At 41.7% G+C, this 21,630-nt stretch overlaps 1 protein-coding gene across 21 annotated transcripts in view; it reads left to right on the top strand.

Annotated features, from left to right (window-relative positions):
* The first annotated feature begins 605 nt into the window (after positions 1-605).
* The window catches only part of ZNF536 (zinc finger protein 536), a 444,743-nt gene continuing 423,718 nt past the window's right edge, over positions 606-21,630 (top strand). For 6 of the 21 annotated variants that reach the window (XM_087877030.1, XM_034425739.3, XM_087877036.1 and 3 more), the window contains exon 1: positions 4,849-6,107. The gene's annotated coding sequence lies outside the window, so the exon portion shown is untranslated. Of the gene's footprint in view, positions 962-1,835; positions 2,073-4,498; positions 4,531-4,848; positions 6,108-21,630 lie in introns of those variants that run through there. The other 15 variants (XM_087877032.1, XM_060681611.2, XM_087877026.1 and 12 more) reach the window with 7 other exon arrangements.

The following is a 21,630-nucleotide window of genomic DNA, read 5'->3' on the forward strand; positions in this document are numbered from 1 at the left end:
CAAAGAGGCTGTTGAAGGCCTCTGCTTTTGTCACAGATGGGACGTGGAATCCACAACTACAGCGTTCTCCCCCACCTCCATTCGCGCTCGCCCCCCCCTTTCCGCTCCTTTTCATTTATTAGCCACATCTAACCTATTCCTCAATTATTTCCCCCCTCCTTCTTTTTTTGCTTGATTGCACCTTCCACCAAGCCTTGCAAGACAAACCCAACCTTTTCAAGTTGCTTTCCTTTTTTTTTTTTTAAAAAAAAATAAAAAATAAAAAAAAGGAAAAAAAAAAGTTATTGGTTTGGTAATAAAGTACGCTGGATCTGGGGGAGGCCAAACATCAAATCAAACAAACAAACCAAAAAAATCTAAGGTTTTAAATCTATATTTCCTGATTATTTAAGACCTATAAGGCAAAAAAAAAAAAAAAAAGAAAAATCTCCATGGCTTCTCTCTCTCCACCCCCCCCTTTCCCTCCCCGCCTGTCCTTTCTTTCGTTCCTTTTTTTTTTTTCCCTGGAAGTTTAATTACCGTATGCTAATTTCCTTGCCTACTACGTGATTAATTAAAATCATATTTTCATAATCATTTGGCAGTAGTATTGTCTTCCTACCATCGTGATCTTCCCTCCCTCCCTCCCTCTCTCTCTCTCTCTCTCCCTCTCTCCCTCTTCCTTCTCCCCCCTTCCCCTAAACAGTGTATGTAAATAAAGTCAGCCTTAATGGAAAGCATCAAAATGCAACGCCGAAGACCTTTCTGTGTTTGCGTGCGTGCGATTGGCAACATAACTGCTTATTTACATTAAATACGCCACAAGGTTACAGTGCGGATCAACGTCACTTTATCGTTGATTACTTCTCTTAAGCGCCCGGCTTTTGGGGGGTCTGTTGCTGCTTGCCATCCTGCGGGCCGCTCAAGCTTCCCTCCGGAGTTTTTGCAAAGAATCGGACTTGAAATAGTTTGCAAAGAGCAGGTAAGAAGCCGGGCTGAAATTAGTCGTGAGGAGTGTGTATATATTCTATGTGCGTGTCTGGGTTTCTTTCTGTGTGTCCCTTTTCCTCCTTGCTCTCTTCCCGTCCTCACCCCCCCCCCTTTCGTTTCTCTCTCTCTCTCTTTCCCCCCCTCCCCTTCTCCTTAAATAGGGAGAGAGCCTTCGGGTTTGTTTAGGGAAAAATGACAGGGAGGAAGGTTGGTGTTAAGCTTGGATCCGAAGCAGCGGCGGCAGCAGCAGCGGCTTGGGGTGGTGCTGGTGAACGGGGGGGTGGGGTGGGGGTGGGGGGGTAGATCTTGGAGGAATTGCTGGATTGGAATAAGTGTGTTTACCCGGGGCTCAAGGTCATGCCCAAAACGACTCGGCGTTAAACGCTTCCTCCCTTTCCCACCTGCCTAACCTGAGTTCCTTAGGCAGGGAGGGGGGAGACTGGGAAGCGAATGGGAGCTGGGAGTGGGAGGGGGGGGGTTGGGGAAAGGCGGCGAGCGGGCGGCGAAAATGGACGATCGCAGCCGGTTCTTCGTAGATTATTATATCAAGGGTTCGGCATTTGGCTCATCAAAGCTAAATGCCGCAAGACCTCTCCGGTTGCCGCGAAATACGCCAAGATGACAATGGATGGAGCTTCTGTGTCTCTCTGTATGGGTGTCTGTTTCTCTCTCTCTCTCTCTTTTTAAACGGTACAATGCATTTTTTTTTTTAACCTACCCGAGCAGGAGCCGCGAATGTCTTGCGAGGTTGCCTGATCGCTATCAAGGAAAAAAAAAAAAAAAAAAAAAAGAGGGGGGGATTCCTAGGGAGGGGGGCGAGAAAGCGAGGAGCTCCGGATCTCTTTGGTCCTCGGGACGGGCTCCCCAGATCGAAGAGAGCCAGGCCGAGGGTAGATCTGGGAGAGAGTTCCCCTTGGCCACTTTCTCTCTCTCTCTCTCTCTCTCTCTCCCCCCATCTCTCCTCCGTTTCCAGCCCCAGCAAATGATCAAGTCAATCATGTGGGGGGATCTGCCTCATTATTCATTGAACACAATCTTTTGCAACGCTTCGCTTTACGTGCCGGACTTTCTGGGGGCTTTTGGCTTTTAAAACAAACGGGAAGGTAAGGAAAGACAAAAGGGACGGCGAAGGGTCCTCCGCCCCCTCCCCTCCAGATATTTATTCCTTTTGGAAGAAAAACAAGAGAGATTGCGAGAGAGAGAGAAGGAGAGAGAGAGAGAGAGAGAGAGAGAAGAGGAGGGATCTCAGAGTTATGATGGGGAGAATTATTTTTAAGTAGGGGCGCGCACCCCCCGCCCCGCGTTATCAAAGTCAGCTAGGAGTAATTGTCTCCCCCTCCTCTCTCTCTCTTTTTGCATCCTCGCAACGGGGCCTGCGTGATTAAAAAATACAGTATAATTAAATATCCATAGCAGTGACGTTTGCGAGCCGAGTCTGTCAAGGGAGAGAGAGCGAGAATAGAGGGAAGGGGGAAAAAAAAAAAAAGCGGAGCCAGAATGAAGGCAGCGAAGGATCCATGGCAGGGCGCTGTAGAACTTAGCCTAAGGGCCGGCACCGGCGCCTTCCCTCCGTCCCTTTTCAAAATCCGTTACTTTCCAGGGATTCGGGGAAGGGCAGGAAGGAGGGGAGGGAGAGGGAGAGGGGAGCAGGAGAAAAGGCAGAAGTTGAGCCGGCTTTTCATCACGCGGAGGAAGGGGAAGATTTAGGAAGAATTCACACCGCGCTTCTCTCTCTCTCTCTCTCTCTCTCTTTCTTTCTTTCTCTCTCTCTCTCTCTCTCTGTCCAGCCCCGCGCTTAAAGTTGCCCAGAAACTTTGGGGTCGGGAGAAGGGACGATGGGGGGAGGAGGGTCCCTTCTTAATTTTAAATCAAAGCCTCGCTGCGGGGAGGCAAAAGTTTTGCAAAAGTGAATTCCTTCCTCGCCCGCTTGGGCGAAGTGTGGTGGTGGGGGGGGGGGGGGGGTTGGGGGTCGGTTTCTTTTAACAGGCGAGGGGGTTTGAGAGAGGCTTGAGCCGGGATGGGAAGGTCCAGCGGCGGGAGAAGCCCCCTTCCCCAGTTCCTCGCGAGATCGCCGCCACCCGGAGGGTCCCTCCGTGCCACCCACGCCCCTTCCCTAGAGCTGAGCCTGTCTCAAAACTTCTGCCGCGCTCTCGGGGAAAGTTTTAAACCAGCCGTGTCGGGTCGGGCTCCGTCTAAATCTCGGCCCCCGCTTCTTCCTCCAGCCAGACGCGCGCCCGAGCGGTGGGCTTCGGATTCAGCGGTCGGCATTCACAGGCCGGCGCGGGGCGGGGCAGAGCGAACACTGGGGTGGGGGGGTGGTAGTAGGGAATGCGCTTTGCACTTGTCTTTCAGAGCGGTTGAAAAGCTTTCTAGCAAAATTAGGAAGACGGAGGTGGAGGGAGGAGGAGGAGGAGGAGGAGGAGAGTGCCCGAGGTTTTCCCCCCCCTCCTCCAACCCCCCCCCCACTTCCACCCCGACATGGAAAGCAGGCACCTGCCAGAGAGACTGCCCAGCCAGGGGAAAAGCGCGATTTCAAGTAACAGGTTAATAGAGGAAAAAAACTTGCTTTCTGGGGAGAAAACGAAGCAAAAACAAACCCGCGCGCTCGGGCTGGCGGCAGAGGTGGGGGGGGGGGGGGCGCGGCGGGGGTCGAGTTCAGGCGGATTGGTTGCTGCAAGTGAATTAAGATAAAGCAGCGCCGTCTTTCAACTGGGTGGTGGGAGAAGTTTGATTTCGAAGAGGGGAGGGGGATTGGGAGCCTGGGGAGGGGGCAAGCGGGAGAGAGAGGGAAAGAAAGGAGAGAGAGAGAGAAAGAGCGGGGGCAAATTCAGTGGATCGATTACCTCCTCCACCCTGGAATTTTAACTAATTTTAATTTTAACCTGAAGATCTGAAAATAGCCCTAAAATCATAAATCATTCATACATACACACAGAGATCCCTCCATGTATATGTATGTATGTATGTATGTATGTATGTATGTATGTATGTACACACACACCAACCCTAAAAAGTTATTTAAGACGGACGAACTCACACCCTTTCTAAGTGTGTGCCTGTATGTGTACATATATTGCTAGAGACACACGCACAATTACACATACAGAGGCGCCGAGAATGCTTTGATGATAAAAGTAGGAAAAATTCCAGCTCTTTAACTTCCAGCCCATCTGTTGCCTCGACTTCGCAACATAGAACGAAAGAGAAAGAAAGAAAGAGAAAGAAAGAAAGAAAGAAAGAAAGAAAGAAAGAAAGAAAGAAAGAAAGAAAGAAAGAAAGAAAGAAAGAAGGGACTTGGAAGCGGGCAACTTTTACTTAGGGAGAAAAAATAGATTGCCGATTCGTGGGTGCGCGCCTGGCTCCGGGACCCTCGCGTTAAGGCAAAGAGAAAAAAAGAAAAAGAAAGAGAAGTTCAAAACAGAAGAAAACAAAGCGGAACGTCTCCCACGGATTATCCGAGATCTGAATTAAACTGCGGGGAAGGGGGAAGGGGGTGGGGGGGGGAGGAAAGCGTGTACGACGGCGGCATACCATCAATTCCACGGGAGATGGAATACATGGGTAGGTCCTCCCTCCGAAGCCTCGGGAAGGAGTGGGAGTCTCGTTATTTATCCATTTAATTTTTTTTTTTAAAAAAAAATCTACAGGGGTCTCGGCGGGGTCCTTTAGGGTTCCCCCCCCCGGTGGAGGGGGTCATTGTTGCGAATCTCCCCTTCTCTTTGTCGAGCGGAGCTTGTTGTGTCTACAACGGCGTCTAGGTGGAGAGAGGGGAGTTTGTCAGGCGCTTCGTTTTCTCTTTAGCTGCTGCCCAGGAGAGCTGCTTGTAGCGGCGGCGTTGAGGAGGGGAGGGGAGGGGAGGGGAAGGGAGGGGGTGGGCAGGCTGGAGGCGAGAAGGAGGCGAAGTTTGCCCGCCGCTTCCGAGATGCGCGCCCCGAAGACAATGAGGGTTCAGCTAAAAGAGAAAGGAGCGCGCCGGAGCCGGGGGAGAAGCGGGGACACCCCGCGCGTCTCTTTCGCCGGCCGGACCGGGTCTCTACTTCCCAAGAGCGCTCTTTGGAAAACCAGCCCCCTCACCCCTTCTAGTTGCCCACCTCCCCTCCCCATCTCCCTTCTGTGCAGTTTAAAATAATTCCAACAGGGGCGGTCTGTGCTGAGCTGAGCGGATTCCTCCCGAGTCTTTTCTCGCTTCAGTCGTGCGTTTGTGGGAAAGGGACCAGGTCTCTCTCTCTCTCTTTCTCTCCCTCCCTCCCTCTCCCTCTCTTTCTGCTTGCCTAGGCGTCTTGGGGACCGCTTCTTTTAAGTCTCCCCGTGAAGTTGAGCAGCCCCTTCTGCGCTCCGTCGGGCTGTCCTAGAGCTGGGCGTCCTTGCTCCCCCAACCTTCCTCCCGCCTGAAAAGTTCTCCAGAGGGGATGGGCGCGCAACGCCTCTCCGCGCAAGAAGACGCTTTTCTTCTCTAGTTTAATATTAGCCGCGGTATTTTTACCCACTTCCACCGGATTTGGACGTCTTTCTATGGAAAGACATTCCTCTCGCCCCCACCCTCGCGTCGCTGCTCTTCCCTTCTGTTTCCCCTCTTTCTTTCTCTCCCCCCTTCCTTTTTCTCTTTTTCTCCCTCCACCTCTCCAATCTTTATCCATTGTTCAGAGTTTGGAAGAACGTCCCTCAAGTACCAAAGGGGGGGACCTCCTGTCCTCTCTCCCCCCCCCTCCGCATCTTTTCAACTCCATCCTGATTTGAGGTTGAAAGAGTAAACCTGAATAAGGGAGGTTTTGGGGGGGGGGAAAGCGGGGGAGGGGGCAAAGACAGACCGGTGGTGAAGGACATGTACAGCTGTAATTAACTTCAAGATGCTGCACGAAGGCACCAATCCGTACGGGTGACTCGGTTGGCTTCGCAGATCTGTCCTGCGTGTGCAAGGGAGCTCTGGATCTCTACTTTTTCACCCTGATCGCCCAATTTCCCTGAATGATTCGCTACCGATCCGGGAGCCGAATTGCATAATTTGGATTCTTCCCTTCCCTCCCACGCGCGAAAAGAAACTTGCTGGCAAAGTCAACCCCAGCTTGAATCTCTAGAGGTCCCTCAAACTCAGCTCCTCCGTCTTCCGCGATGATTCAGGGGGCAGACCTAATTGAAAAGTAAGTGACCTGCAAAAAAAAATAATAAATTAAAAAATGCGTGCCTAGGTTGCGCGAAGGGAAGCCGAGGGGGGGGGGCGGAGCTGGTGTTGGTGTCCTTTGGAGGGATCTTAGGGTTTAAGGGAAGCGGGGAATGTTTGATTTTTTGTTCTGCTCTGCTTTTCTTCCTTCCCTTCCTCCATGCAAATTAATGGGGGTCCCCCTCGCTATGATGCCTTTTACCTGTTGTGAATCTATTGGACCGTTAGGATGTGGGTGTAGAGAGGCTTGTGTGCTTAATTTCAGTGGTCGCTGGGGGACATGGGCGCTAGACTCAGCTGCTGCTACTGTGGGGGACATGGGAGGATTTTCTGTGAAAACCTTTCTACCTTTCCAGTAGTTTATAAAGAACCGTGAGGGCGCCCAGATCTGCCTGCTTGTCTGCAGAATTGTTATTTGGGTTTTAATAGAACATCTAAATTCGGACAAAAAGCCCAAAGAAGACCAATTTAAATATATATATATATATTTATATTATATATATATCCAAGGAATTGATTTCTAATTGCTTACCTTTCACCCTCTCCCACCCCCCTCCCATCTTCATAACTAGTCAAGAGTTAAAGATTATTAACCATGGGCATTTACGATTAATGCCTTTGAATTCCTGCTCTGTGCCTTCCATCGGGAGAGTTGTTTACAAAGTGGGAATGTGATTTTTTTAAAACCAATCTGCCGGCCCCGTTTGAAAAGTAGGGTATTTAAAACTGCCTTTCCACAAGGATGAGTTGGGGGGGGGGGGAAACCGGGCGTGCGTGTGTATGTGCATGCATCATGCCCGGGGATGCAAAGTGTGAATCCAGTTAGGGTGTTGTTATGTGGGTCTCTGGGCTGAAGGCCGTTTTAGTTATGATGTCATTTTTGATGGTGGAGAGTGAATGTCTCCAGATTCCACCATTAAACGCTTGGCTAGTCTGCTGGTAATGGTAGCACTGACATGTTTGGTCTTTGACAAGCCTGATGCGCCCTAGGAATTAACTTCTTCATTTCCTGGTTGAAGACTGTGCTCTCCAGCTTGCAAATTTGCAACTGCAACTGCACTTCTGTGAACAGCCGTAGCAGCTTCATTATCTCAGGGCTTTGATCAAAAGGGGATAGCTACTCTAAACCCAGAAAGGTAGTATTTACTTCTTCTGAACATCTGAAGTTCGTGTTAGCCTCCGTTGTGGATAGGTAGTGGGCAGTCTTTCTTTTCAGTTTGGAGAATTCGAGATGGGGAATCGTTTCTTAAAAATAAAAACAGGGGAAGCCCAGATGAACATTCTCAGCAAACATATTATCTACGCTTTTGTTTTCTTCTTCCTAATGCTGTGTTTGTTTGCTTGTTTGTGTGTCTCCTTATAATATTTAATAGGACATGTTTTCCCTACCAACCCAACATTTGCAAGTGAATGCCTCCAGATAATTGGAAATATATATATATATATATATATATATATATATATATATATATATATATATATATATATATATATATATATATATATATATATATATATGCTGCCATCTGATCTATCTCTTTAGGTTAGCTGATCTGAAATGCCTTAATTTAAAAACAACAACAACCCAGTTCCTCCATCATTTGAGATATCAATCAGTGGTTTTCCTCACTGCGAGGAATATTTACAGATATATATATATATATTCCTATTTTGGCTATGGCTTCAGGGTTATGGTGTCATTGACTGCTCTAAAATTGCATTCAGTATTCAGTATTTATTTTTATTTACTGTTCTGTTGATGTTTTGTGATGCTAAAAACTTCCGCATGTGGGAGCAGATTTATACTTACGTTAGACTTGCCAGAATTAGACTGATGTCTTCAAATTATTTCTACCTTAAAAGCAATGATTTGTCAGGAAGTTAGGAAACTGAATTTGTAGAGCAGGCTTGGTGTGTGTTGAGATATCCTGCATTACTGGGATGTGAGAAAAGTCCTAAGAGTCAGGAGACTTAAATTCTCAGCACTGTTAGTTTTCAGGGGCTTAGTTGCAACTTGCCCCAAATTAAGATGTAATGAAATTTTGCTTTCAGTCTAGGGAAGATACTACAATACCATCTTCTTTATAGGACAGATTGTGTCTTCATTTTGCAGCCGTGCTGTGAGCCAAACTGGCTAAATTTTTAGGAAAGTAAGATGACAAATGGGATTGTTTACATGACATGTGAACCTCAAATCACTTAGTCTGTTTGTAATGGCCCATCAAACCCATCAGAGTTTTAATCAGATCTTCACTTTTTCTTAACAAACACAAATTTCCCGTAAATGAAAATAAATTTGCCCCCACACTCCCTTCCACCCTTCTCTGAAGATTATTCTGGGGTTAATATGTATGTCAAATATCACACAGGTGTCTTTGGATATGATATGATATGATATGAATCTGATATGAAAGGACTGGACTGAATTGACAGGGATTTTATAAAAGGCCAGAACCAAAAGCACACTTGAGTTTAAAGGAGCCTTTCTGAACAAAATGATTTAACCTTATTTGCTAATGTTAAAGTACCTGCTTTGCCAATTCTATGGATTTCTGGATAGAAGTGGCTAAAATTAGACCTTTAATAAAAAACAGAAGGACCAGAAGTGCATTTTAAAAATGCCTCCATTGCCACTTACAAGTTTCTTGCGTTAACAGTATGCTTTTAGAACAGAAAAACTGAAAAATCAAACACATCTTTTTGATTAAAAAATAAAATCCGAGGGGGCTAAATTTGCCACAGTAAATTCCTTTGATAAACTGTATTTGTTGGGGGGGGGGGAAAGGCCATCAGTTTATAAATAAAATGTTTCTGTAACAATGGGTAACTTCAGGAGAGAGTAATGAAAACTACAAGTCCTCCAGTTTTGTGAAAGACCCAAGATTGAAACACCAAGATTGAGAGTTTCTGGATACGGGCGTGGAAAACAGAACTTATAAAACCTACAATGCTGGGGGAAGAACCACAGTTTAGTTATAAGTCCATTTTTCGATCTGGTGGGGGGCTTGATAGGCATCTTGGCATGAATTGATGCTATCTGTCCATTTCCTCAATTTCAGTGGGAAAAAAATAATACCCCTCAAGATATATACTATATACCCCTAGAGCGATAAGAATAGGTTGAGTTAGCTACAGGATATGAAGCGTCTTTTTTCATTTTCCCCCCTGTGATCCACATTAAAGCTAATAATGTATCTTTCATTCAGGTGAGAAAAATGTGCTATCATTTCCAAGTTATAGTATTGTGGTGTCTGAATAGCAAACATCTAACGGTGGGTTTAACAAAACTGAGGAGTCTAGTAGTCCAAAGCTTTGTCGGATTTTGTAATCAGCTTCTAGGCTGGCTGAATAACCAAATGGATCTCTAGGAAAAGCTTTGAAGAAAGTAATTAGTAAACTACTTATCTTTCCATCTCAGGTTGAAGCTGGCTAAGGAGATTCTTCTACAGGCTTGCTTAGAAGCAAGTTTCAGCTCTGTACAGTGGAGTTTACTTCTAGTCAGGGTGTTTGCTAGATTGCAATTTTACTTGGCTTAAAGTGAGTTTTTAAAAAGTGCTGTATGAAAAATTAGTCAAATCTGCTGGGACCAGGATGCATTGTTTGGTCATTATATTGGAACACTTGCAAGACACATCCAGAAAATGATTCCAGAATATCCCTAATGATATCAGAATTGGGGTCCTAAATATTTTGTACTCTTCTTGATAGTCTTCGGTAGACTTTAAACTAAGGAAAAAATAGCATGTGTTAAAAAGAGATTAACACGATAAACTCTATTTTGTTACCCATTGTGCTCAGACTTCTGAGAAAAGCAACTATCTATCAGTGTTGCAGAAGCAAAGATTAATAATGCTTAACCTTAGCATGGCCACAGCTGGGTGACTGAGTATGTAGGTAACCATGTAAGTGCATCTTTGTTTATTTCAAATCCATCTTTTCCTATTTCATGTTATAAAAAAGATCCACTGTTTTAAGTAAAATTTGGCATTGTCCCACTCACCTCTAGGGTTTAAGGCAAAATAATCCATGGAAAATATTTTTAGCCGAGTTGCTGAAAATTGAAGGTATCCAAGATCAAGGCTATTTTTGAAAAGCAGACCCCTGCTGTTATTCCTAATTATTCAGAGTGGAAGAGAAAGCTACGTCATGTTGCTGGAATTATAGAACAAAACCATATTGGATTAGGAACTCAAACTGCCACATTCTGTCCAAAGAACATGATACCAATTTTGTTAAAGCAGTGTTTTATATTTTGGTAATATGGCTGTAATCTGGAGAATCACTTCAGGTGTATCCAAGGGGAAGGGAATACATTTTTTTTTTTAAAAATGGGCATTCAGAGGGGGGTTTTATTGCTTTGAACAGAAGGATCATCAAATCATTTTGCAGCTTGTTTTGAAGTTGCAATTTTAGAAGAAGTGCTTGGATCTGATGGGACTTGTGTTTAAGGAAAGGAATGTTCAGATTTATTTTGAGTACCAATAGTTACCGCATGGTTTTCTGGTGCCCTGCTTTTAATCAACTATCAATATTTATCTGCTTGTCCATCTGCCTTTCTCTATTGCTTTTATATGAGAATCTTGCTGTCTCAGTGGTTGCTCTCAGATGGAAGAGGAAACAAATGGGCTGTGTTTGTGTGTAAATCATGTCTGGAATGACATGACTTTCGCTGAGCCTATTGCTACCTAAAAGAACTCAATACACTGCAAAGTTCTGAACAACAGAAAATAGTTTAGACAAACTATTGCAAGCAAACACAAACCAGCTAAATTTAAGCAGGTCTAAATACCATTCATTTCAGCAAGAGTGAGTTAAGAGCATCCTTCGTTTCCCCTGCCAGAAATTAACAGCTCTCCAAAGGGTTTAACTTGGGCACAAATATGTTGGATTCGTAATAATTTGGCTATGACATATTTACCATGAAAAGGGCTTTTATTCTACTTATTTTTTCAACTCTTTCCCCATGTCTAGGTGTGTATGGTATATAGGTTTTTTAGTGCAGACCTTCAGTGAGACAACACAATTGTTTTTGGTGCTTTGTGCTTTGTTTGATACAATTTTCACGATTTAGTCCATGCCCTCCAAATACTTCTAACACTGTTGCATTTTGATTGGAAAACTGGGGATGAGATCAAGACTTGGACATGATCTCCTGATATTTTTCAGTGGAAGCTTATTATAACCCTTGCAAGTCACCACTGGGTACAAAGATATCAATCAATAATTGGTAAAATTGTATCTAAACAAGATTTTTTCCCTCCTTCAATTTTTTCAGTCCAGGGATTTCCTAATGATCTCCCTCTAACTCAGACTCCAACTTTGTATCGCTTCCAGTACTAATTATGAAATGAATGATATTTGTGACAGCTTGCTACTCCTTATAAAAATAATGGGAAAATGAGAAACAGGAGTTTTGCACACAATTCTTACATATTCCAGTTGGCATTAAATACTGGAGGATCCTTTCAGAAGTAATGGATGGAAACTTATCAAAGAAGAGAGCCAACCTGGAATTAAGGAGAAATTTCGTGACAGTGAGAACAATTAACCAGTGGAACAGAAGTTGCCTTCAGAAGTTGTAGGTGCTTCATCACTGGAGGTTTTTAAGAAGAGATTTGTCTGAAATGGCAGGGAGTAGATGGTCAGGGAAACGATAAAACTGCAAAAAACTTTTTTTTTCTTTTTTTTCTTTTTGGCAAAAAGGTGACTGATATATGAGACTGGCTGGCCTTTTTCCCGTCCTGAAAAGTTCTTACATTGATGAATCTGCAAGCATGTGCAATGATTAGGCGTCATTTTGATATACGGCAGTATCGTGGTCTCTATAGGCGTGCATTGACATTTCCTCCTGAGCTGTGTGATGGAACTAAATAGGGAGGTTGAGTGGTGCTTCAAGAGGTTGCTGGTTCTGCCTTCCCTTTTTTCTTCTTTTCTTTGGCATTGCATTAAAGGACATAATGCAGTGGAGGCATTGAACGAAAAGCTGAAGGATTTATATCGGGAACGACCAATTTGAATCCCTAATTTAAGCAGGTCCGCACTGAAAATCTTCATGCTGCTCTGGTTTTTTTTTTTAAAAAAAATATTTATTGTGTAGCGAAAAAGGCCGCTAATTTTTTTGGGGGGTGGGGTGGGGTTTGTGTTTTTAAAACTGTTGCTTGAAAAATTATCTGTATCAGCTGAAACCTCCACTATTAGCAAAAATTGCCACGGATGTTTTGAAGAAGGAAACTAAAACCTTCCTGATGCTGGTATCATCCATTGCCCCATATAAAATGTTATCTTTTGTTGTCAAAAAGTGACACATAATAAGTCTGTCTTCAAAGCAAACAAAGTAAGGCTGCTTAATTATTCCTGAACCCTTAATTCGGTAGTAAAACCACTACCTGATGAAATACAATTTCCAGAAGCTTGGTTATATCAAAATTGCCATAAAGGGATTTTTAAAAAAGAGTCAGGGTTTTTGTTACGTATCATGTTTTGCCTGCATTTATTCAAATGCATTTTGTCTATAGAAAAAAAAAACCTTAATCAGTTGAAATATTTACAGCATACAATGTATAGCCTAATAGGAGGAGAGATGTCTTAATCTATGGGGACCCAGGAAGACTGAGGGCATCTTTCAGACTAAAATATTTTATTAAAAGACTTAAGCTTGTCCATTCAAGTGGGCTGCAGCCCATGAAAGTTTGTGCCTTTTTAATAAAGCGTGTTAAAAGATGCCACCAGGCTCCTGATTTTTATGTAGCATAGTGATTTTTTACCTAGCTTAATCACAGGTGACGTAGTCATTGTTATGGACCAAAGATGGAGAATCTATAGACCTCTAGATGTTGGCCATACTAGGTGGAGAAACTTGGGAGTACTTATTCAGCAATACCTGAGGGTCATCTATTCCTGTAATGCAATTACTTCGGAGATAGGGGGGAAATGCTGCCTAAGGAACAATCCGATAAGAGAGGCAGTAGCCCACAACTGTATAATGAGCAGAAAAAGAAACTCCGAAACGACCATCCTTAACTTATCAGATGTAAAAAGAGATGGTGGGAGGTTTGTACTTTCAGACCTGTAAGATTTGTTAATGTCTATGAAGAGTCTCAATCATTCAGATCATGGCTGTCTCAAAAGGCTTTTTCCAAAAGGTGACTGGACTTCCTTGGGTTTTTTTTCTATTTAAAACATTTCGCTTCTCATCCAAGAAGCTTCTTCAGTTCTGAACTGAAGAACTGAAGAAGCTTCTTGGAAGAGAAATGAAATGTTTTCAGAACAGACAACAAAACAGAAAACAGAACAATTAAAACTCGGACCACACATTTTCTGAATAGTTTTTATCCCAGAGCTATAATTGCACTCAACAATGAACTAAAGGGCCACCATCAGTGAGCTGTTGGACAGCATTACTTGGTCTGTTGTATGGATGTTTGGGTGGTTTAGGGGTGGGGAATTGTGGTGGGTGGGGGGGTGTTTGGGGATTGTTATGCGTGTTGGACCTGGTCTTTGGGTGTTAAGTGAATTTCGTTGTATGGATATACTGTGTATACACATACAATGACAATAAAATTGTTGGTTGTTGTTGTTGTTGTTATTATTACTATTACTATTATTATTATTATTTTCAAGGAAAAACCAAGGAAATCCAGTGGCCTTTTGAAAAGCCCCTTTGGGACAAGATTTGTTAATGTAGTAGCCTTATAATAAAATAGAATTAGCTCATGAACACATTTCCCCTCCAGTATCCCCGGGAAGGATGACAATTTGGCAAATATGGCAAAGATCTTGTTTCAACCCTATCACAGATGAGGCTTCACCTTTCATTTTTATATTTGGATTCAGCATCCAATATGGTGTGTGTACCTGTTACTTTTCTCTTTTATGCTTGTGTACAATAACCAATGTGTTATCCCTTGGGGGAAAAAAATCTGCATTTCCTGCCATGCTTTCATGACAAGAGGTTTGCAGATGAAGCGCCATTCTTTTCCACTGTTTTATTTTTTATCTGTTTCAATTTTGTAAAGTGAAGTTACAACCAAATAACCGGAAGGCAACTTTTCATTGGATGTAGACATTTGGGCAACCTTAGAATCTGAACGGAACGAATGGAGAATTTGTCCTTTCCTTTCCTTTGTAAGGACTAGATGGAGAGTAAAACATATGAATTAAAAGGCTACACAAGTGATTGGTTAGTAAGCTGAGAGCTTCAGGAATGATTTGGAAATTCTGGCCAAGAGAAAATTCAATTATTCATTTGTTGGATGTACGCTTGGAAAACAAAGTTGGTCAGCATCTATTAATTTTTCCAACAATGTGCTGAGTAGAAGAGAAGAGCATATGAGAGCGTATGCACCAAGACAAATTCCTTATGTGTTCAATCACACTTGGCCAATAAAGAATTCTATTCTATTCTATTCTATTCTATTCTATTCTATTCTATTCTATTCTATTCTATTCTATTCTATTCTATTCTATTCTATTCTATTCTATTCTATTCTATTCTATTCTATTCTATTCTATTCTATTCTATATATCTTAATTTGGCTGTTCCAAATATCAGAGATTAAGCTGCTTTCTTTGTTGTAATTTATTGTCTTTTACAGATGCTTTTGTCCTGCTGAGGCTCATGTATGACAGCTGCTTATAATTTGGGATTATAAACTCCCATCCGAGATCTAAAAGTAACTAAAGTTACAAGGAAGCATGGCTGCCTACTCTTAGTACAGACCTTAGAGATGGGTGACCTGTGGCAGCCTTGGTAACTAATTCTAATTAATAAAGTGTTGGAGTATGATTTAGAGGCATGTGCTAAGGAATTTACAGTAGTGTGGTTATGCGTATGTGGAATAAAATTTGCATGCCACAAATTAAATAAAACCTCCACACATGACAAAGAGAAAACAGGGAGTCATAGCCGTGAAGTATATAATTATAATAATGACCTACTCTCTCTCTCTCTTGCTGTCTCTCATTAGCATCTTAGAAAAAGGACTAAAAGAATGATCACATTACTTGATTCCAAATAAAAGTCTAACAATATTGAGGGCTGATTTGGGAGGGGTGGGGTGGGAAAGGAATTGGGTATTGTCTATTCCACTAAATTTTAATAAGCTTTTTTTTTTTTTTAACTTGGAACAATAGTAAGTGCAGTGTAATTTGTAGAAGAAGGACCAGCAGGAGGCCAGCAAACTAAAATGGGAAACAAAAGGTTTTTTTTTTTTTTTAGTTAAACATCATGATGTGGATCTGTGCAAAACATCTGAAAGAGGTGCAAAGTAGATTGGCGGAGTGGCGTTCCTTGAAGCGTTAAGGAAATTGCACCCTTCGAAAAAGGGTTGTGTGGCTGCTACAAAGGCAAAGTCTCTTGCTGTCTGAGCAACGGTGTCCACGGTCAGCTCTATCACTTTACTAGAGGTATCGACAAAAGTGTTGCCTGTGGATATACACAGGCAGGCTACTAGGGTAAGCTTTTGAAGCAGCTACATGAGAGGGGCTCTTCAATCATGCGGACTCCCTTTGTGTAGCAACCCTTCTGAACGTTTTGTGCAGCCCGACTGCAAAGTTTGAAGAAGTGAAGGTATCGTACAAGCGTAGGTCTATCAAACAGTAAACCTACATGCTCTGAGGGAACACAGTTTCCCTTTCCACAAACAGTGGGATTGGAGAGACCTTGAGGAAAGGCTCTTGATAGCCGGAACGTGGCATTTCCCCCATCCAATGTTTTCCTGGCATTGAAAAGAAAAGAGAAAGAGAAATAGTGGCCATTGGTTAATAGTCTGTGGTTTTTTTTTTTCTTATGAAGACGCCATCTCTTCTAAGTCTCTGAAGTGTTCAAGCTGTTATCAACAGTTCAGGAAGAGTTACTCGAGTTCAGATCTCTTTCTCCAAAATTTGGGTCAACATTTCTCCAAACCAATATGATTTGATTTAGGATTCAGCCAAATCCAAGGTGTTCCTCAAATGCTTATAAAAAGGTAAACTCTTGTTTGGCACCATTTTATTATCGGTTCATATCCTACTGTGCTTCGATCTAAAAATCAACAATTTGCTGGCACCTTTAATTATATTATTAAATTATCATTTATAATATAATTAAATTTATATATAAATTTTATTTATATATAATTAAATTATATGGGGACGCGGTGGCTCAGTGGCTAAGACGCTGAGCTTGTCGATCAGAAAGGTCGGCAGTTCAGCGGTTTGAATCCTTAGTGCCACGTAATGGGGTGAGCTCCCATTACTTGTGCCAGCTTCTGCCAACCTAGCAGCTCGAAAGCACGTAAAAAATGCAAGTAGAAAAATAGGGACCACCTTTGGTGGGAAGGTAACAGCGTTCCGTGCGCCTTTGGTGTTGAGTCATGCCGGCCACATGACCACGGAGACATCTTTGGACAGTGCTGGCTCTTTGGCTTAGAAATGGAGATGAGCACCACCTTCTAGAGTCGGGAACAACTAGCACGTATGTGCGAGGGGAACCTTTACCTTTACCTAATTATATATTGGTCATGTATGAACTTCTCTCTCTCTTATTTTCAAGGAAGGAATGCTCAGTTTAGGTCAACAGTAGCTTCTTTTTTGGGGAGGGAGTTTGTGCGTGCTTTGTGTACGGTTTATCTTAGTGTGAATTTGGTATTATGGAAATCCATATGCAGTAGCTACTATTCTGGAAAAGTGCATGCAGAACATGTCATTTCCAGGAATCTGTTCAGACTAAGAGAGAAGCTATAGCAGTGGGATATGGGAACATAGAGCTGTCATTGGTTTTACATGGATGGCCTTAGCTAGCAAGAGAATTGGATCATTTAGGTTAATTCAGAACTCATTTGTCAACAAAGTAAAATGTAAGACTAGACATGGGATAAAATTAATCCAGAGTACCTTTCAATCAGAGCAGTGAAAATATTTGTAATTAAAGCCTGAAATTTACTGGATTGGCCTGGAATTTACATTTGACTTTTTTTTTTCTTTGTTGCTATTCTAAATAACATATTTAATAAACTGTGAACTGAAGAAGCCTCTTTGATGAGAAGTAAAATGTTTTTTTTTTTTTAAAGAAAATCCCCCAAGAAAGTTCAGTTGCCTTTTGGAAAAGTACATTTGGGATAACCATGAGCTGGATGATTGAGAATTTCCATAGACATTTAGCTCAAAAAGTGGTTTGCCATCATTGTCCAGTTAGCAAAGATTTAGTAAAATCTTCACCAATTAACTGTTTTAATTTACTTTTCTCATAGACACAAGAATCAGAGGAGTCCACTCAATGATTCTGATATCTGTTCTTTTTCGATCAAGAGTTTTGGAGAAAATTATTAAATTGCTTTGAGATCGACTCTTGTGAAATTTTAGCAAGCATTTGAATCTGCTTCTTGGTCTGTACTGTGTCTTGTTTTGCAGTAGGTGGACTAATCTTGTTAAAAATTACATTCAGTTTCCAATGACATTCGTTTTAGACTAAAGCTCTGTTTTAAAAATTAAGAAAGCTGGCAAATTCCAAGGTCTATTAACAGCCAGGGAACATTTAAGTATTGGAAACGCTATAGTGGACCCAAAATTTGTCTAAAATTCTCTTATTGCCAGTAAAAGTACGCTTGCTAAGATGACAAAGAAGTTAGAAACATTCTGCAAATCGCTATGCAAACAGTTACTAAATCAGGACAAATGTGTGGTTAAATTATCATATACATGTTTAAACTTCCACATATATACAGATCTGGGAGCCATTTCCCTTACCCTTTCTACACTTTGAAGTACAACGTTGACAGTTGTTTTTTTGTACGGCTGTTGCAACTATCTAAAGTAGATTAGACGGCTTTGGAAACAAGTTCAGTCCAACTGATGTTTGACATTCTCATTCTGTACAACATGGTATGCAAGCATCTCTTTCAACTCAACTTATATATGCATATTCTGGTACCTTTGTTTAAATGCCTCACGGTCTATTTTGGAGATGGAGAGGGGGGTCGTAATGGGACTGTTTTGATTTGATGTTGGATACTTTTCTATTCCAGTTTGTCCTGTTTGGACAAAAGCTCTACAAACTTTAGCCAAGCCAAATGTTTCTAATTACAGGAATGTAACATTTCATAGCTGTGTGCCAGGCCTTGAAGTTGTGCCATGCTGAAATTTCATTAATGTGTCTTTTATAAAAATTTCTTTAGGTGATGTTTTCATAGTTTGGTAAGCCAGCCTGACCAATGTATTTTTGATGTTAAAAACTCTCCCGGCTTAGATCAGAATAGACAACAAATCTTGGAATTAATTTTGTAAATCTTCCTTTCCTTTCATCAATTCCTGTTTGAAAAGCAACCGGATTAAACCTAATGGAGTCGTTGCAATCCATTGTTGACATGTGGGGGTCAAAGGGAACAGCTGGTCAATAGTATCTCTACTGGGTCCTCCTTGTAACTAATATTATCTCTGAATTATGACAAAGGCATCAAAACTTTACAATTAGCTTATCATTATATTAAGCTACTTTTAAATGTATTTATAAAAGTGTAGGCAAACCAGTTGGAGACAATCTCATAGGACAATTTCCTGGAATATATGTAAAAGTTTGTCAATCATATCAAAGTTTATGAATCAAATTAAAGAAAATAGTTCATCCACGTATGGAACCTCTTAGTTTCGTGTTCAGGCTAATTTACTATGAATTTAAGAAGCAAAAACTAGTATCATCTTCATAAAAAAGACAATTATACAAAGAACATGCATTCTGTGTTGACTGTTAGAAATAATGTATTCTGTTTTTCTTATATGAAAGATTCCTTTTTCTTGTAAGATATGTATGAGAATTTCTGTTATGCAATACAAGTAAATTATGGACATTTTGTTTCCATAGTCAAGACAAAATATATATATTGAAGCGTCTTCTTAAAGTAAGCTGGAAAATTATAATTTCTTGGTTACTGTACATAGGAGTTTATTTTCTAGTTCTTTGCAGAATTACCTCCTGTTCTGATCATCATTTAGTAGAAAGGTGACACATATATGTGGAGAAGGAACAATTTATTTCTACAAAAATGAGGAACTGAACAACAGACCCTAATCAACAAAGAATATATTTTGAAATTAATTGTGCTATTAATACATCTACTCCTACTAATTTTAAAACAATTCTAATATTCTGTTTTCCCTTAATGGATGTTGGATATCATGGTGGATACATATTGATACATTTCTTGACAATATTAAAGTTGACCATTATGATTTCATTAGCTTTTTCCATTAAAGTTCAGTTGTATTCTTAAAGATATAAATAGTAATAACCTCAATTGATTATTTTTCCTTGTGAAATGGAAAATATGATCAACAAGAGTGATGCCTTTTAGTTCTATAGAATCTATAAAAACAGAAGTTCCTAGAACAGATATTCAGCATTTGGAATAGCACAGGAGTGAATAATAGTGAAGGAATAATACAGAAGAATATATAAGTATGCCTACTTAATTGGGTAGATCACAAGTTTATATTCTAGTGCAATATAAATGGATCCATACCTTACACAGCTCTTTAGTTGTATAAGTGTGAGGTAAAATTGTGTTTTAAAATTCAGTTGCCAGCATTAAGAAACTGGTGTCCAGGGGATGTACCCCCCCTCTATTTGTAATATATTCCTGAAGTAAATTTGTAAAACCTATAGCAGTGATGGCTAACCCTTTTGCCATCGTGTGCCAGGAGTGGTGGTGGAGAGTGGGTCACGTGGGCGCATGCCCACACCCATAATTCTATGTGTCCCACCCCCGTGAATGCATGCGTGACCACGCCCCACTCCCCCTGCTCCTGGCATGCAATGGCCTGGTAGGCCCGTTTTTCTCTCTCACCTGGCTCCAGAGCCTCTCTAGGAGTCTGGGGAGGATGAAAATGGTCTTCACCACCTCCTGGAGGCCTCCAGAGCCCAGAAACGACCCATTTGCCAACTTCTGGTGGGCCCAGAAGGCCTGAAAATCAGCTGGCTGGCATGCACATGCATGCCGGAGCTGAACTCGTGTGCCCACTGATATGGTTACATGTGCCACCTGTGGCATGCGTGCCATAGGTTCGCCATAATGGACCTATAGAATGCTTTCCTTTCCTTGCAGAAAAACAAGAGACTTGAACACACCTGCTAACTGGCTTTAAATGTTGTAAACTACCCAGAGGCAGCAAACGAATTTAATAAATTAAAATATTAAAATATGTTTATATTTTATGTTTATATTAAATATATTAATATTTATTAGATTTTATTATATAAAATGCTTAATAAATATAAGTAAAGAAATGATCATCTAGTCCACCGTTTCTCAACCTTAGCAACTTTAAGATATGTGGACTTCAACTCCCAGAATTCTTCAGCCAGCAAACGTGAGGTTGAGAAATATTGCTGTTTCCCACTGACCACATGGAATCTTTTAACCTCATCTTCTTAATACCAGTTGCATTATAGTAAGAGTAGGGTAACTCTCATAGTTCCGCTATTATCAAAACTCCTGGGGCACTGAGTTGGCTTTTATATATCTTACTTAATAGCAGACAGAAATGTTCATCATGTACATTAGGTTTTTAAGTTTTGCGTTTCAGTTTGCCATCCCCAAAGGTTAATGAGTGCTCAAAGTCGAGTATCGCTACTGGGTAACAATATTTCTTATTCCTTAACTTTTACTCTAATTTTATTTTATTTTTTTCCCCCTAAAGGATTGAATGGGTGCAGTTTTGGTATTGTTGTTCTTTAATACTAGAGTATTAAAGTCAGGGACGTGGTGGCTCAGCGGCTAAGATGCTGAGCTTGTCTATTGAAAGGTCGGCAATTCAGTGGTTCGAATCCCTAGTGCCTCATAACGGGGTGAGCTCCCATTACTTGTCCCAGCTTCGGCCAAACTAGCAGTTCAAAAGCATGTAAAAATGCAAGTAGAAAAATAGGGACCACCTTTGGTGGGAAGGTAACAGCGTTCCATGTGCCTTTGGTGTTGAGTCATGTCGGCCACATGACCACGGAGACGTCTTCGGACAGCGCTGGCTCTTCGGCTTTGAAACGGAGATGAGCACCACCCCCTAGAGTCGGGAACAACTAGCACATATGTGCGAGGGGAACCTTTACCTTTACCTTAATACTAGAGTGACTTCATGTATGTGAAGAAGAAATAAGATCCTGTTTCTGGAGCCATGCTTGGTTGCTACATGGCCAACCAAGTTCTGCTGTAGTGCCTCTGTGCTGAATTAGGAATATGTTAGTGCATCATACATACCATAGTTATCTTGCAGAAGCCACAATGACATAGTGTGCATCATGATATCTTTATTCAAACGCTTATCTGAAGTCATTTGTTCTTCCTCCAGACATCCAAGGTAACAGTCTGTTTTCAAATGGCTGTTCTCAAAGGACAGGCAGAGGTTGGCTAGCCAATCTTCATAACTTCAGGGCCAAAGGCCAGCGGTCAAATATTCTCCTTGTTGTTCATGTGGACACATGAACCAGATCCTGTAAGATCAGTGACAGTTGGTGCTGTTCCGAAGTAACCCGGATTGTG

This window comes from Pantherophis guttatus, chromosome 11 (assembly GCF_059756535.1).
Source record: "Pantherophis guttatus breed Tessera chromosome 11, ASM5975653v1, whole genome shotgun sequence".
NCBI lineage: Eukaryota > Metazoa > Chordata > Lepidosauria > Squamata > Colubridae > Pantherophis > Pantherophis guttatus.